Source organism: Schistocerca americana, chromosome 6 (assembly GCF_021461395.2).
Source record: "Schistocerca americana isolate TAMUIC-IGC-003095 chromosome 6, iqSchAmer2.1, whole genome shotgun sequence".
NCBI classification, from domain to species: Eukaryota; Metazoa; Arthropoda; class Insecta; order Orthoptera; family Acrididae; genus Schistocerca; species Schistocerca americana.
The window spans coordinates 126,355,758-126,373,370 of NC_060124.1; the positions used below are offsets into that span (position 1 = coordinate 126,355,758).

The window sequence follows — 17,613 nt, forward strand, 5'->3', positions numbered from 1 at the left end:
CCTTCTTCTCTCTCTGTGGGATAAAAGTATTAACAGTTGTGACGATTTCTTTTGAAATAATGTACAATTTACTTATTTTCCTCCATTTGCGTCCTTTTCTTTTGGCTGTTCCTTACACGTTAAGTGCATCGTTTAGTTCCAAGATTTCGGTTCATGTTTCTCGCAAAGTCATTAATCTTCTTCAATGTGAAAACCAAGAGTTCTAATTCGCTTCCCTGGGCCACATATGAAGTTACTTCTTCATCTGCCAATCACTCTACGTCCTCGTTTGCCTGTAGGTCCATGAGAGAGAAACTAGTGGGCTAAATTGGCTATACCAAACCCGTTGCTCGACGTCTGGCGATCCATTATGGTATTTAACAAGTTCTTAATACTTTACGAACACCGGATCTCGACGAAAGTCGGTGACTACCCCCCCCCCCCCCCCCCCCGCCCTCACCACTACCGAAGCGGCGAAGTGGTACCCCCTTCCAGAGCAACGTGATTGGCCGGCACACAGTAGCGGACGAGGGCTAAGCATATATATAGAACACAACATCCTGACACTCTCTGCAAGGCCCCCCCCCCTCCCTCCTCTCTCCTCAGCCCTCTCCTGCTTGCCAACGGCTGTAACTACCATGCCGAACACATCCTCAACCTAAATGGCAAGCAGAAGTCCAGTCAACCGACTAATATCCTTCCCAAACCCGCAACTGCTAACCAACCCCCTACCCAATCCCAGTTCCTCAAATCCCCCCCGTTTAAGTCCACCTCATCAAAACAGCGGCGTGCAAGGAAGGACAGGAAGGAGAAGCACTCCAAGGGGAAAGAGCACTCCAACACCCCCACCCCAACCACCCCATCACCCTGTAAGGAACATTCGCCCCCGACAGCACCTGTTCAAATGGTTCAAATGGCTCTGAGCACTATGGGACTCAACTGCTGAGGTCATTAGTCCCCTAGAACTTAGAACTAGTTAAACCTAACTAACCTAAGGACATCACAAACATCCATGCCCGAGGCAGGATTCGAACCTGCGACCGTAGCGGTCTTGCGGTTCCAGACTGCAGCGCCTTTAACCGCACGGCCACTTCGGCCGGCGACAGCACCTGTCATCGCCCTGGGAGGGGACCAGGAAACAACCGTACTGGAAGGGAACCACGTAACAGGGCAAGACTCGGACGGTTTCGTGCTGGCGAAGAAAACCTTTCGCCAGCCGAGGCTTCTGCCGGCTCAGGGAGTGGAACCCACCCCGAACCAGTTTCAGGCGGTGGCAGATGAGCCAGAGACACCACATGACACAACAACACAAACACAAAATCAGGTCGCCCACCATCTCCCTCCGATCGTTGTGGAGTTAAAAACAGAAATCGGGGGAGGCAATTTCCAGGCAAAACCTGCTGGTGGTGATAAAATCAAAATAACAGTACGCACACTTGAGCACTACACCACAATCAAAACACTTCTCAACAACAAAAACATACCCCACTACATATTCCCCACAACAAAGACACGAAACAAATACATTGTCATCAGAGACCTACCGAGACGAGTGGCCCCCAGGCGATCAAAACAGACGTGACTGCCCAGGGGTATGTCGTCAAGGCGGTCCAACAGATGGGCAACATAGGGACCAAATGGCCCCTGTATCAGGTCACACTGCCGCATGTCTCACAAAATAAGAGGGAAATTAAGATGAACCTTGCTGTCCCTGTGGCCACTGAACCAATGCGCCGCAAAAACAAGACGGTGCAGTGCTTCAGGTGTCAGGGCCTCAACCACATTGCAGCACACTGCTCCATGGCAGTGACGTGCAGAAAATGCGCGGAGGTCCATGACACAAGAACATGCACAGTGTAACACATGGACCCACAAATAAGGTGCGCACTGTGTGGCAAAAACCACACAGCAGGTTACCAAGGTTGTGAGGTCCATAAACGACACACACAGTAGGCAAAGGGCGCAAAGGACGCCCCCCCCCCCCCACACACACACAAAGAAAACACCATGAACCCATCCAGACACACAAGAAACCAAGACATGACAACAGACACGGACAAGGCCTGGGTAAAACCAAGGCCGGACACACCAAGAGTGACTTATGCAGACGTGGTTTCTCCTCTGAGGACCCATGAAAGTATGGCCCAATCACCACAACGCCAGACACTATCACAAGAACAACACTGGGAAACACACAGCAATTACGACCAAGTCCACCATGACAAAGAAAGCTCTAGGGAACCCCACACACACTCCCCCTCCCCCCCCCCCCACCCCATGGATCAGTTGTTAGGCGTAATGGTGCAGACCATGAACCTCATCATGGAAATGATGAAGGAATTCAGGGAAGCCCAGTAGCAGAACACACAGATTCTCGTTGCCCTTCAGGCAACAGTCCAGCAGTCACTCCCCTCTGCAACTCCCTCAGTAGTAACAGAACCCCATCATGAATAGACGACCAAATATCCAATGCCTGACAATGTGCGTCTTTAACGCAGATGGCATTGTTAATCAAGAGGTCGAGTTCAGAGAACTCATGAAGGAATCCTCCATCGACATACGCATGATGGGGGAAACACACCTAAAACTGGCAATAAAAGTGACAGTCCCCAACTACGTTAGCTACAGTAAGGACAGGCCAACCCAAGGTGGAGGAGTGGCCATTTACATAAAAAGAGGGATCCCCACCACCAGGTATTCTTACCAGCTACCAATAAAATCGAAGCTGTAGCCGTAGAAGTAACCACTGCCACGGGACCCCTAACAATCGTTGCAATCTACAGACCTCCACAAGACCAGATAGATGAGGGAAACACAGCTGCTCTAGGGCAAATTGAATACAAACTCTTAATAAGAGGTGACTCCAATGCCAAACATCCAGATTGGAACTCTAGAGTAACCTTCAGAGCAGGCGCCAAACTGCAACGATTAGATCGCGACCACCACTTCTAAACATGGGGTCCAGTCGAGCCCACACACTTTCCAAAAAAAAAAAAATGGAGGTAGGCCCGACGTGTTAGACATAGCCCTGAGTAGGAGAATCGCAGGGTTTTGTGGCCGCAAGGACAATCAACAGAATGTCCTCCTACCACAATCCAGTGATCCTAGCGATCGATGTGGGAGAATGGGTAGCAGTCCCATGGTACCAGAAGTCGTACAAACGTACAAACTGGGAGTGATATGGAGAAACTGTCACCTCCGATATCGCTCGTGCTCCGCCACCTACTGCCGAAACAGTAGAACAAGCGCCACAAGATCAAACAGGTTCCACCTTACAAGCAGCGGAGGAGGCGACGCCCCCGCAAAGGGACAGGCCACTTCCGAAAATACAGCTCCCGGAACATTTGCTAGCTCAAATTAGACACAAGGACAGTGGCAAAAGAGTGGAAAATCACCAGAGATCAGGACACCAGGAGGCTGCTCAACCGTCTACAGAGAGAACTGAAGGTAGCGCTCAACGAGCACAGAAACCAGCAATGGCAAAACCGCCTCACGGCTCTCAAAGTTGACGATCACACACTTTGGCTAACAACCAAGCAATTCACCCAAAGACGAGCTAGGATGCCACCACTGCACGGCGAGTGGGGTCTGGCCTCCACCAACGCTGAAAAAGCCAACGCCCTCGCCGACTCTTTCGAGGAGCAGTTTCAAGTGGCAGAACCAAAGGATGAAGAGCATGAAGAGATAGTCCGTCGTTAACTTGCCGTCTTCCTCAATGCTGAGGAGGACCCAGAAGACGAACCCACACTTTTCGCCTCCGAGCACGTGGCAAAAGTAATTGGGTCTCTCCCCAAAAAAAGGCGCCAGGGCACGACAGTGTCACCAATCACTTAGTTACAAGTTGAAAACCTCCCACCCTCGGCGATCACACACCTCGCGAACGAATTCAACGAGATTACTCGTTGCCGCGAGTGTCCAGCTTGATGGAGAAATGCGGAAGTGGTCGCGATACGCAAACCAGGGAAAGCCCCCCTATTCCCGCAGCACTACAGGCCGATTAGCCTCTTGCCAACTCTTAGCAAGATCTATGAGCGCCTCCTGCTAAAACCCATACAGGAACATATTACCAGAGAGCAACCTCTGCCGGAGTTCCAATTCGGATTCCGGCAGAACCACTCTGCCCCACAACAGATTATTAGAGTGCTTGAAGCAGCCACAGAGGGCTTCAACCACAGAGGCTACTGCAGGATAGTGCTACTAGACGTAGCCAAAGCCTTCGATTTCGTATGGCATAGTTATAAACTCAAGGGTTCCCTGGGAGCTTAGTTAAGCAGATCAAAAGCTATCTCACGAATAGGACTTTCTTTGTCAAAGTAGAAACCGCCACCTCCACCAAAAGGTGTATACGTGCTGGGGTGCCACAGGGATCGGTCCTGTGGTCCCTTTTGTACAGTCTGTACATTGCAGACACACTAACGGCTCCCATGGTGCACACAGCGCAGTACGCAGATGACACAGCCTTCTACACACGAAATGCGAATGAGGACCTGGTCATCCGTAGGCTACAAAGGGTTTCAGGCGACACAGAAACTTGGGTCCGTCGCTGGCGCATTACGATCAATTCTGAAAAGACGCAGGCAATGCTGATGACCCAGAGGCTCGGAAGGCGCGGACCTCCTCAACGCCCCCTCCCCGCCCCCCCCCATTCACCTTCACCTAAAAGGAACCCAGCTCCCCTGTCGCAGAACCGCCAAGTATCTTGGCATAACCTTGGACCCTCGTCTTACGTGGAAACCCCACATAGACGTCCACAGGAAGGTCTGTGGCAGAATGTCCATCCTATACCCAATCCTCAACTCAACCAGGTCCCTTCCCTGCTCTTTGGGTGTGAACGTATATCAGGCGCTGATATGGCCAGTAATGGAGTATGCATCACCTGTCTGGGGATACGCAGCGAAGCAGCACCTGGACAAACTCCAGACTTTGCAGAACCGATCCCTCAGGAGAGCACTGCACCTACCCATCGGATTCCCTATTGACGATTTGCATGCCGCTGCTGAAATCCAACACCTAGAAGAGCGCTTCCAAGATCTGGCCAAGGCCTTCTATAAAGGCTCTTCTAATCGGTATGACATGTCCCGTGACAAGCACAAACGCCCAATGACGATCTTCGACGACTAAGTCGGAGAGAAAATCCCTACTCCCAATTCCTGATCCTCTTCCCTCCCCCCTTAATATCAATCATTTCGCCAACCCCAGGCAAGTACCAGACGTAACAATCATCACATCACACAGACAACCAATAGCACAGAAATACGCACACACAAGTACCAGGTGGAGTAAAAGCCGCAAGGCTACAGACTCCCCAAAACACTTCCGAATTGAAACGTTCCGACAAGACGACGTCACCACTCGGCTGATAACCCGAGAAAAATTCATCAAGTTAGGAACTATATACGCGCGAAATATGAATTAAATAGCTGATCCGCTTGTAGAATACTTTTCTTGTAACCGCACTTCATTTTATCAAATAGATTGGCGCTCCAGTAGACTGTCGTAGTGACATCAAAGAGTTAAACATCCAGTTCATCGTATTACGTCAAATAGTACGCACTGGATTCGAACTTTTAGTCGATACCTTCTACTTGGTATAATACGACGCACTGACTGTTTAAGTTTCGACCAGATGATGGTAGTAGGCCGAAACGCGATATCTTTTTCCAGAATCAAAATGCGATCGAGGTAGAGATTGTTTTAAGTAATTGCATCTTAGTAGTAGGCCGCTATACGGCCTTCCAGTCTATCATTACCTTCCCTTTTCTGTTACCGCGCTGTTACCATCGGAGGCGTAGGCGGGCGGAGTCGACCCGTGATTGGCGCAGGGCTTTCGGTGAGTGGCTGGCGTCGCGTTTTTCAAGTTGGCTCAGGTCGTCGCGTCGCGGCGCCGGCGCCTCGTTAGCGGAGGGAATCAATCGGCAGGCCTAATCCCGACGCTAATTGAGTGGCGCCGCCGGCTGATGGACCCCTCCCCGTTATTTACGCAAATGGGCCGCGCCTGCTAATCCCCTGAGCCGACGGTTTTTCCACCAGCCGAGGAAAAAGTGTCGCCGGTGTCTAAATGGCTGTGTACGGAGGAGCGCCACTGAGTCAGCCCTCAGGCTTCTGCAGCAAATGGCACTAATGTGGCGAGCGCACCAGTTTCTCAAAGGAGCGAATTGAGGTCGGGCAATTCCACACCATTGGCCGGAGATTGCGATAGAAGTTGTCGTGGATGACAGAGGAGAGTAATTGTACCACAGTCAGGTAACGAATCATGCTCCGTAATCGACTAAGTTCGAAGGCCTGACCGAAAGTGATAAAATATTTCCAGGTACCCTTTCTTTAGCTGACGAACGACTAGGCCCTGACTATTTATTGTAAAATTACACTTAACGTACACAACATGCACTAGTTGCTACAATCAATATGCGACGTTCACCTGTTTCTATGCAGGCAGTACAGCGTAGCGCTGACATGGGGACGTTACTAACTCAGCCGCTCCGAGCTTCTTCATGCCTACTACATTTGAGGGTCAGTGCCCGGACAACATTGCCTCGAAGCAGCACGACAGATTGACTAAACAGACTCTGAAAAATCAAATTTGAACGTCTAAAGATTTCAGAGTTGTAACATTACGGCTAACTTCATAGAGACTCCAGTAGATGCATGCGTAGCGTACTAGTCTTCTGAACCAGTCGCTGGTTCGTTACCCCCCAGGGAAGGATTATCTTCTTTTTTTTTCTTTTTTTGAGTCATCAGTCTTCTGACTAGATTGAATTCTTCCCCTGTACCAACCTCTTTACCTCAGAGTGACGGTTGCAATCTGCATCCTCTGCTACCTGCCCGATGTATTCCAGTTTCTCTCTTCCTCTGCAGTTTTTACTCTGTACAGATCCCTCTTGTACCATGAAATCTATTTCCTGATTTCTTAACAAATGGTTTAAATGGCTCTGAGCACTATGGGCCTTAACATCTGAGGTCATCAGTCCCCTTGAACTTAGAACTATTTAAACCTAACTAACCTAAGGACATCACACACATCCATGCCCGAGGCGGGATTCGAACCAGCGACCGTAGCGGTCGCGCGGTTCCAGACTGTAGCGCCTAGAACCGCTCGGCCACCTCGGCCGGCATTTCTTAACAGATGTCTTACATCCTGTCCCTCATTCTTGTCAGTATTTTCCACATAATCCTTTCCTCTCAGATTCTCCAGAACCCCTACTTCGATTCCTTTCTGCTACGATTATCTCACAGTCCATGTTCCACTAGCATACAATGCTGTGCTGAAAACGTACATTCTCAGAAATTTCTCCCTCATATTAAGACCTATGTTCGATGCTAGAAGACGTCTCTAGGCCAGGAATGCCCTTTTTACCAGTGATATAGTCCGCTGTTGATGTCCTCCTAGATAGCAGAATTCCTTAATTTCATCTACTTCGTGACTACCAATCCTGATGTTAAGTTTACGCTGTTCTCATTTCTCCTACATATCATGACCTCTGTCTTTACTCTAGCCGTGGCTGGTCCCGACGGAGGTTCGAGTCCTCCCTCGGACATGGATGTGCGTGTTTGTCCTTAGGATAGTTTAGGTTAAGTAGTGTGTAAGCTTAGGGACTGGTGACCTTAGCAGATAAGTCCCATAAGATTTCACACACATTTGATCTTTATTTTTACTCTAGCCCATATTCTATAATCATTACACTGTTCGTTCCATCCATCAAGGCCGGCCACTGTGGCCGAGCGGTTCTAGGCACTTCAGTCCGGAACCGCGCTGCTGCTACGGTCACAGGTTCGAGTCCTGCCTCACCCACGGATGTGTGTGATGTCATTAGGTTAGTTAGGTTTAAGTAGTTCTAAGTCTAGGGGACAGATGATCTCAGAAGTTAAGTCTCATGATGCTTAGAGCCAATTCAGCAAATCAGGGAATTCTTCTTAACTTTCACTGATGATAGCAATCTCATCTGACAGTATATCAGTCATATACTTTCACCTTCAATTTTAATTCCACTCCCGAGTCTTCCTGAGCCGTGGCTTCTTCCATGAGGGCGTGCGCGTGATCCTACTGGCGCCAATTGTGGGCACGTTACTTCGACTCTGGCCCTCTTTCTATCATCTTTGCTGGGTTGTGTGTTGCCTCTGAGACTGTGTGTTGGCGAGTGGTGTGTCGGACACGGAGCTGGACGGGTGTGCCCGAGTACTAAGCGTCCTGGCGATTGCAGCGAGTTGACCTTTGGGGTACAGGTGCTCGCGTTTTCCTGCGGTGTTGACGGTTCGTATCGGCGAATTTAGTGGGGAAGGAGCTGCACTCGTCGCGCGCAGCATGGTTACGACGTGCATCATTCAGTCGTTGTGTGCTAAATACTCCGAGATGCACTGAACAACTTGGTAGCAACCACGAGCAGCAGGGCAGTGTTGGCCGTTGCCTACCTAGAGTCTTGAAGGTACTGGCGCTAAGTAATGTGTAAGCTTATGGACTAATGGCCTTAGCAGTAAAGTCCCATAAGATTTCACACACATTTGAACATTGTTTTGTCTTACACACTTTTTAATCCGAGTACCTTCGTTCTTGGTCTTCCACTCTTATTTCCTCTTGGTTCTTGTACATATCGTATATTACCCGTCTCTCCTTATAAGCTTACAACTATTTTCCTCAGAATTTCGAATATCTTGCACCATTTGACACTGTCGAACGCTTTTTCCAGGTCGACAGAACTAATGAACGTGTCTTCATTTCTTTTTGATTTTAGTCTTTCTTCAATTATCAACCGTAACATCAGAATTGCCTCTGTCCTGCCTTTACCTTTCCTAAGGCCAAACTGATCTTTATCTAAAACATCCTCTATTTTCGTTTCCTTTGTACTGTATATTATTCCAGTCCACAATTCGGATGCACGAGCTGTTAAGCTGTTTGAGAGATAATTCTCGCACTTTCGACTATTGCTATTCTCGGTGTTGTGTTGATGGTACGTTTCCGAAACTCAGATGGTGCATGGCCTATCCTATATATTCTGCAGACTGACGTGAATGGTCGTTTTGTTGCCACTTCCCACTATGATTTTAGAAACTGTGATGGTATGTTATCAATCCCTTGTGTCTTATTTTATACTAAGTCCTCCAAAGATCTTTCAAATTCTGATCCTAGTAATGGATCCCCTCTCTCTTTTAAATCGACTCCTGTGTCTCCTTCTATCACATAAGAGAAATTTTCCCCTCCAAGGGACGTACAGTTTACTCTTCGGCCTATCCCCTCTCTCCTCTTCATCCTCTTCTTTTAATAGTGGAATTCCTGTTGCACTCTCAATTATATCATCCTTGTCTTTCAATTCACTGACGGTTACTTTGATTTTCCTGTATGCTGAGTCAGCCCTTCCGACAATCATTTTCTTTTCCGATTTATTCAAATTTTTCGAACAGGCATTTCTTCGTAGCTTTCCTGCACTTCTTATTTATTTCATTCCTCAGCGACTTGTTTCTGTAGTCCTGTATTTACCTGAATATTTTTGTGCTTCCTTCTGTCACCAATTTCTTCCATCATCTTCTATTACCCAAGGTTTCCTCGACGTTGTCTTGTTCTCTGTATCTGTTTTCCTTTTCTGCTTCTGTGTTTGCTCTTGCTAGAGCTCTCCATTCCTCTTCAACTATAATGTCCACTGAGCTATTCCTTATTGCAGTGTCTATAGCGTTAGAGAACTTCAAGCATATCTCTTCATTCGTTAGTACTTACGTGTGCCCCTTCTTGTCGTACTGATGCTTTTGACTAATGTATTTAACTTCATGCTACTCTTCACCACTACTACACCACTGCTTCTTGGTACATCTTACAATACAGCAACTGTTCGGAGTCTCTTTCTGACCATGATATAATCTAACTGATATCCCCTTGTGATTCTTGAACGTAGTATTCACTATTACTTGCTGAAATTTATTGTATAACTTAATTAATCTTTCTCCTTTCTCGTTCTTAGAACCAAGCCCATACTCTCCTGTATCATTTTATTCTACACCTTCCTGTGCAACTAGTTTCCAGTCCCCCATGGCTATTGGATTTTCAACACCATTTACACACTCAGTTACCCGTTCAGTATCCTCATCTATTTCTCTCTCTTCATCTTCAGCTTGCGACGTCGGCGTGTGTACCTCAAGTATCGTCGAAGGTGTTGGTTTGCTGTCGATTCTGATAAGAACAATTCTGTCACTGAACTGTTCACAGTAACACACTCTCTGCCCTACCTTCCTATTCATAACGAAACCTGTTCCCGTTGTGCCATTTCCTGCTGCTGTTGTTATTACCCTATACTCTTCACTTCACTGACCCCTCTATATGTAGACTGAGCCTTCGCATTTCCTTTTTCAGATTTTCTAGCTCCTTTGGCATTCCACTCCCGGAGATCCGAATAAGGGACTATTCGGTAGCCTTTTGCCAATGGAGAGATAATCATGACACTTTTCCAATTACAGATCATACGTCCAACTGACTCACATTATATACACTGTGTGATCAAAAGTATCCGGACGCCCCCAAGAACATACGTTTCACATATTAGGTGCATTGAGCTGCCACCTACTGCCAGGTACTCCATATCAGTGACGTCAGTAGTCATTAGACATCTCAATGGAGCAGAATGGGGTGCCCTGCAGAACTGACGGACTTCGAGCTGGGTCAGCTGATTGGGTGTTACTTGTCTCATACGTCTGTACGCGAGATTTCCACACACCTAACCATCCCTAGGTCCACTGTTTCCGATGTGATAATGAAATGGAAACGTGAAGGGACATGTACAGCACAAAAGCGTACAGGTCGACCTCGTCTGTTAACTGGCAGAGGCCGCTGACAATTGAAGAGGGTGGTAGTGTGCAATAGGCGGACATCTATCCAGACCATCACACAGGAATTCCAAACTGCATGAGGATCCACTGCAAGGCGGGAGGTGATAAGACTTGGGTTTCATGGTCGAGTGGCTGCTCGCATGCCAAATGACGCCTCGCTTGGTGTAAGGAACTAAAAAATTGGACTATTGAACAGTAGAAAAAAGTTCTGTGGAGTGACGAATCACTTTACACAAGGTGGCGATCCAATTGCAGGGAGTGGGTATGGCGAATGCGCGGTAAACGTCTTGTAGTGTGTAGTGCCGATAGTAAAATTCGGAGGCGATGGTGTTATGGTGTAGTTGTATTTTGTTATGGTTGAGATGCGCCGCTAAACCCGCTGGGCAGGACGGGTAGTTTAAATTGGGGGAAGGGGCCCAAATAAGGGGCTGTCAGTTACACTCGAACATACAACTTTATTATTTGATTGAACATTTCAAGAGCCAAAAAAAAAATTTTCTTTAAAGACACGGCTTTAATCTTTTGGACTTAATTACCAGCTGAAAGCCACTTTAATTAAAAAACGGCTGAAGGTCAATAGCTTAAAAAGCAAGAATAATCAGAAGTTTGAAAGGAAGGCGTTATCTTACAACAGTTATTTATTTAGGCTGAATGCCTTAAGAGCAAAAGTCAAACTCAAAATCGGCTGATGGCCCAACACTTAAAATTCAACAACATTAAAATTTTTAATATACCAAAGGCCATACGTGAAACCGTTCTTTGAACTAGGCTGAAGGCCTTAAGAGCAAAACTACTCGAACTCAAAATCGGCTGAAGACCCCACACATAAAATTCAACAACATTAAAACCTTTAAAATGCCAAAGGTCTTACGTGAAACAGTTCTTTAAATTAGGCTGAAGGCCTAATGAATCTTACGTCTTACGTGCAAAACAACCTTATTTTTTTTTAAAAAAAAAATAGGCTAGAAGCCATACAAGTACAAACAACAAGAACAAATTTAAAAAGGCAGTACACCAAAGGGCGCTCAGATGTTCGAGTGTCGGCCTGGAATTCAAACACTAACGCTCCCTTAGGTGAGACAGGCAGTTGGGCCAACCGGTCACTATCCGACGACAACCCAACTGACAGACAGCCAACGGACCCACTGACAAGATAACTTCCACTTCACCCGACCAGTGCGCAACAGGGAGTTCACAAAGCGCCCTTTCTTCTACTAGTTGTAATATTGAGCCATACAAACTCTGCGGCATATTAAAAACTCAAAAATGCTTTAGAATCCAGATTTCGTCCTGTTTCTCATTACCATGCAAAAGCACCAAGATGAAAAATTATACGTAATATTTAGCGACGTCAATCAAAGAATGACCTGACAAAGTGCGCACATAAAAGCGGAATACCTCATACTTATTCCAGTTTCTTGGTCACTTAAATGAAAATTAAAGAATACATACGTTGAATGTTCTGAGAAATCATAAGAAGCTGGGCCAGTTACGTGTGGTGATGAATAGTAAAAGATGCACTACCAGTTTCAAATACGAGAAACTGCAGTAAATAATGACAGACTGGAGGAAAAGTTTTCTGTTATTTCGTGTTATTTATTGTTTGTTACGTGTATGGTGTTTCAGGAGAAATGTTAAGTCAAACTGGATGAGGACAACAGCTTTACAATCTAGTCTGTATTGTTGGACTGATTTCCTTTCTCACATATTGCTTAAAAGAATAGTGGAAGCTGTTATTGATTACCTACTGATGTAATTCTGTGAAGCAACATAGTGTGGGAAAGTGGTGAAAAATGTTGGAAGTAACAAGTAGCCAGCATATCTTTTATTATTTTCGTATTTCTGTTTGATTTTTGTTCATATTTAAGTACACAGCACAAATGACTCTTTCTTGGAAAATACATAGACGTAAAGTGCTAAATCAGTAGCAGATTGTTAGTATACCATTACGAAAAGAAACAAAATAATTTTCGTGTTGCGCTTCTCATACTGGTACGGTAAATATTTTTCATTATGTTGAAATGTTAACTTTGTGTTTAGATAATGCTACTTGATGTCTTCTTTAAACTGTTGTGCAGGTTGTGTGTATGTCTTACAAAATAAATTTAAGTCATCAGCATGAATAATTATTATTCAGTATGTGTTTTGAGCTTAAATTTTGTATGAATTTGACACATATCTAAAATAGTTAACTTCCTTTTACTGTTAACTAATTCAGTTTGGTGCATTTCACTTTTCTTAGCAGATAGGCTTTTTTGTGTTTTCTCATGATTGTGTTTCTCTCGTAAATCACAACTAAGATCATCAATTAAAATGAACAGGTGCACATCGTTTAATTTTGTGTAATATTTAGTGAAAAGGCTTTGCCATTATATTATCTTGAGATCATCAACTGAATAGAGTAATCATTTTGATTTAATTTGTATTTGCTAAATTCCTTTTACTTGATAATTGTATTACGATGTCATGTTGAAAGTCATCTTAAAAAAAAGATAAGGATTATGTGAATCTTCACTTGTTTACTTTGCTTCTGGACAGTCTCTTTCTGAAGGTATAGTTTCTTTATGAATGTAAATTGATGCATACCAAAACGATTATATTCATTGAAAAGAAATGTGTGCTTAGACAACCTCATGTTTACGATTAAGAACTAAATCCACTCTCTAAATGTAAATGAAATATGCCCTGGCTGAAACAACACTGTCTGGTCTGACAATAATTAAACTCCACACTGTCAATCGACCCTATGAAACTGTAAACGCTTATCTGCTGTAATTGGCTTACATGTGTTGCAATGGAAAACATCGTGCAACTGCTGTCATAGAAAAATAAGAAGAGGCATGTCTCAATTTATGAGCTGCTACTGAATACAGAGAATCAAGTAGTGGATATCTTAAATACACACGACGCAAACTAGATTGCATAAAATTTATCTGTCATAAAAAAGAATGGTCATCAGATAATAGGAGATGGATATTGATGTAGGATAATTTGAGTTACTGTGTAGACAAAAATTCTTCTCAAGGAACTGTGTTAAAAAAATTCCTCTAAAAATAATATTGATACTACTACATTTACAAAATTTCACCACTGAGGCTCAGTAATCACTAAGAAAATATTTCATTACTTACAATTATGCCAGATGAGCACTGGAGAAATATAAATATGTTACTCAACTTGTAAATTTGTTCTAACACAAAAGTCCTTACAGATTACTAATGATAAAATTATTTTCGTCTTTTCAAATCCACTAACACTGAATGTGACAAAACTTTAAAAAAAAAATTAGCAAGAAAATCCTGATTTGGATGTCTGCGCTGCACCCAGTTTGCCGCAATAAAGTAAAACATGTTCATTCTTTACCCTAAATCACATTCTTCCAAAAATAGTATCTATCTTAGCAAATATATTCCAGCCAGTGCAGAATAGTACGATTCCTTTTGTAATAAAAATATTTTTCCCTCAGATCAATAAAATAATTCGCAACAGCACCATGTTCTGTGTATTTACTGTACAAACTCACTGTCACGACACTCCACAACAACTCACTATCTCGTCTTCTCGCTATCAAAACGTAACACCTGCGCATCTTCGCAGAGCAAAGATGATGTTACTAGTCTCCAGACAGCTCAGCGTCTCTCAACAGGCTGCGCGCCATAACTAAACGATGCAGTTATTATATGTGCGTCTTAAGACATCCAAAAAAGGAAAATTTCCGGTAAAATTATACACACACACGTTTGAATATATCAATTCTTAATTCCGTCTGGTGGTCTCTCGCGCCGGCCTTGTCACCGAGCGGTTCTAGGCACTTCAGTCCGGAACCGGGCTCCTTCTACGGTCGCAGGTTCTGAATCCTGCCTCGCGCATGGATGTGTGTGATGTCATTAGGTTAGTTAGGCTTAATTAGTTCTAAGTCTAGGGGACTGATATCCTCAGATGTTAAGTCCCATAGTGCTTAGAACCATTTGAACCAGTTTTGGTCTCTCGCAGGGTACATTCAAAATCTATTGCAATTAGACAAGGAGGAGATGATGAATGGTGCGTAATGAGTGCAATTTCATATTTTCCTCACGATAATTCTCTCTGTCTTCAATCGTTAGTTGTCCTTCCAATACTTGACGTATTTCAGCAGTTGTCAGCTTCAGCTGGTCGAAATGAACACTTTGCGGAATCCTATTGTGTAGCCACTGATGCTTTTCCTATCATTCTTCTGTTTGGCAGTCACCAGTGAGAAACTTTAAGAACCAAGAGGTGATATAGTTCCAATGCATTTCACATAGTAGGTTGTTCTGCTATTCTGCTGTGGAGTGATATGGTTACCATCGATCCTGCCCGATTTTTGGACGCAGTCTCATCTTGTCTGTTGTCAGGGCGAACTGATTCAGAGCTCTACAATGATGGAGCAAGTGGGTGAGATCTTTTCAGCTACTTGATGTGGTGCTTGTTAAGTAAATGAGTAGGTTATTTCAGAAGATCATTTTTAGTACTATATGTTTTAACTTGATAACCCTTCCCATTCACACTTGCAATGACACCCCTTCATATTGCGAAGTGTAAGACAACATCTTGGTCATTTTCTCTTAATTTGAAACTGATTATAAGATCAAATATTGTATAAGATGGTCATGCCATTATGATTTTTGTGTGTCAGCGATGTGCACGTCAGAGAGAGAACAAGTTATGTTACTGTTAAACTACCTTTGGTCTCGTGGCAGAGTTTTTGATTCTGCGCAGACTCATACAAGTGTATAGAGGATGGACGTATATAGTAGGGCTGTGTGGACTTGTAATTGTATCTGTTAGATGAAGAAAGGACAGCAATGATGTACACTTTTTTTTTAATAGAAGAAGTTCGAAATGGCTTTGAGCAGTATGGGACTTAACTTCTGAGGTCATCAGTCCCCTAGAACTTAGAACTAGTTAAACCTAACTAACCTAAGGACATCACACACATCCATGCCCGAGGCATGACTCGAACCTGCGACCGTAGGGGTCCACTCTGGCCGGCAATAGAAGAAGTTTGAGGTAAGACTGCAGCACTGTGCACCTAATTTGTCGGAACTATTACTGTCAGCTAGTTAACAAGTTCAGAGCTGAGAGAAAGACAGGCCCCACTTCCCAGAACCATGAAGTAACATATTAACTGATTTAGCTATGTGGTTTTATAGAAATTATCTGTTAACTTTGTACTCTTTTTAAATTATTGTTCATTTTGTTAAGCATATTATGGTTCAGACTAATGTTATGTGTGAAGATCGCGCCAAGTTTTGTTCTATCTTTTTGAATATAAACTTCATTCTAAAATGTTCTTCCTGGAATATCATTTCATAGGAGTAGCTACTCCTCCCACCTCACTGTTTACATTACGCCTTACCACACGCAACTGTCTGAATATGTATTTGGAAACAGAAATCTACCTTAATCTACCTTAGCCGTTGCCTGCTTGCTATTGTGCTTTCGAGAAATCTGCAACAATGTCGTCCAGATGGGAGGTAAGTGGAAATTTTGATTAGGGCCAAATAATTGTTTTACCTGCGTTCCGCATTTGATACAGAGGGAAACCGCGTTCAGACCACTTAACACTTCAGTTCATATTAGGATCAGCAAAACTGGGCTAAATTTAAGATAGAAACAAATATAGAGAGCAACTTACAGTTCTTCTGCATGTAAGTTGAATAGTAGTGGAAATAAACTGCATCCTTGAATATCATCCGTCCACTTCTCTCTTCCTCTACCATTCGTACTGCCCTCAGAGTCCTTGTTTACATGTATGCTATCCGTCATTTCCTATAGATTGTATCCACTTTCGTAGTGATTTCGAACACCACCATACAAGAACAAATCAAGCTGAGTCAGGTGAGGTGAAGGTGCTGACTATAATAAGGACTTCATCCTATTTTCCTTGCTTCGTTCACTAGTGAAACTCACAATCTGAGCGAGAGTTGTGTAATGTTCGAAGGTCAGGTACCATCTCTTCCAACGACCTGTACAATGGTGAAGTGACATGGGGCGGTCGAAGAGGGACCCATGCCATAGAATATATGACTGTGTTTACGGCACTACAGCACGACTATTTCCTCTATAGCTCATTTCGTCTCTTGTAAAACAAGCTTCGTCCGAGAAAAGTATGTACACAGGAATGTCCGAATCGACAATACAGGAACGGAGCTTTCAATTGCTTAATATGGTGCGGAATGAAATGTCTACGCTTGTTAGTATTTGTATTTTCAGCAAACTTCAGGGGTCTAGTTACAGTTAGAAGCACTCCATCGTCAGGTCACAAGTGGCCCATTGGGACAATCCGATAGCCGTGTTATCCTCAGACGAGGATGCGGGTAGGAGCGGCGTATGGTCACCACACCGCTCTCCCGATCGTTACGAAGGTTTTCTTTCACCGGAGCCGCTACTGTTCGGTCGAGTAGCTCCACAATTGGCATCACGAGGCTGAGTGCACCCCGAAAAATGGCAACAGCGCATGGCGGCCCGGATAGTCACCCATCCAAGTGCCGGCCATGCCCGACATCGCTTAACTTCGGTGATCTGACAGGAACCGGTGTATCCACTGCGGCAAGGCCGTTGCCCAGTTACAGTTACAGTGTTGCCGTATTGCTTTACAAACAGTACTGTGGGTGCCAACCTGCACGTGAGCCTCTTATCAAGTGCTAATAGAAGGCTTCTTACCTATGCGAGCAAGCACCGCTTTTTCCAAGTAAGAAAGTGAGAAGTTTTCCTCAGTCGTTGTTTAGTGAACACAGTTGCACTCTTTACCTTTATCAACGGAATACTCTCCGAAACGTAACATTTGTGTATATGACCCAGTAAAAC

General features: G+C 44.5%; 1 pseudogene; it reads right to left on the reverse strand.

The window, feature by feature from the left end:
• Positions 1–17,251: 17,251 nt before the first annotated feature.
• LOC124621027 lies at positions 17,252–17,369 on the reverse strand (annotated as a pseudogene).
• Between the last annotated feature and the right edge of the window lie 244 nt (positions 17,370–17,613).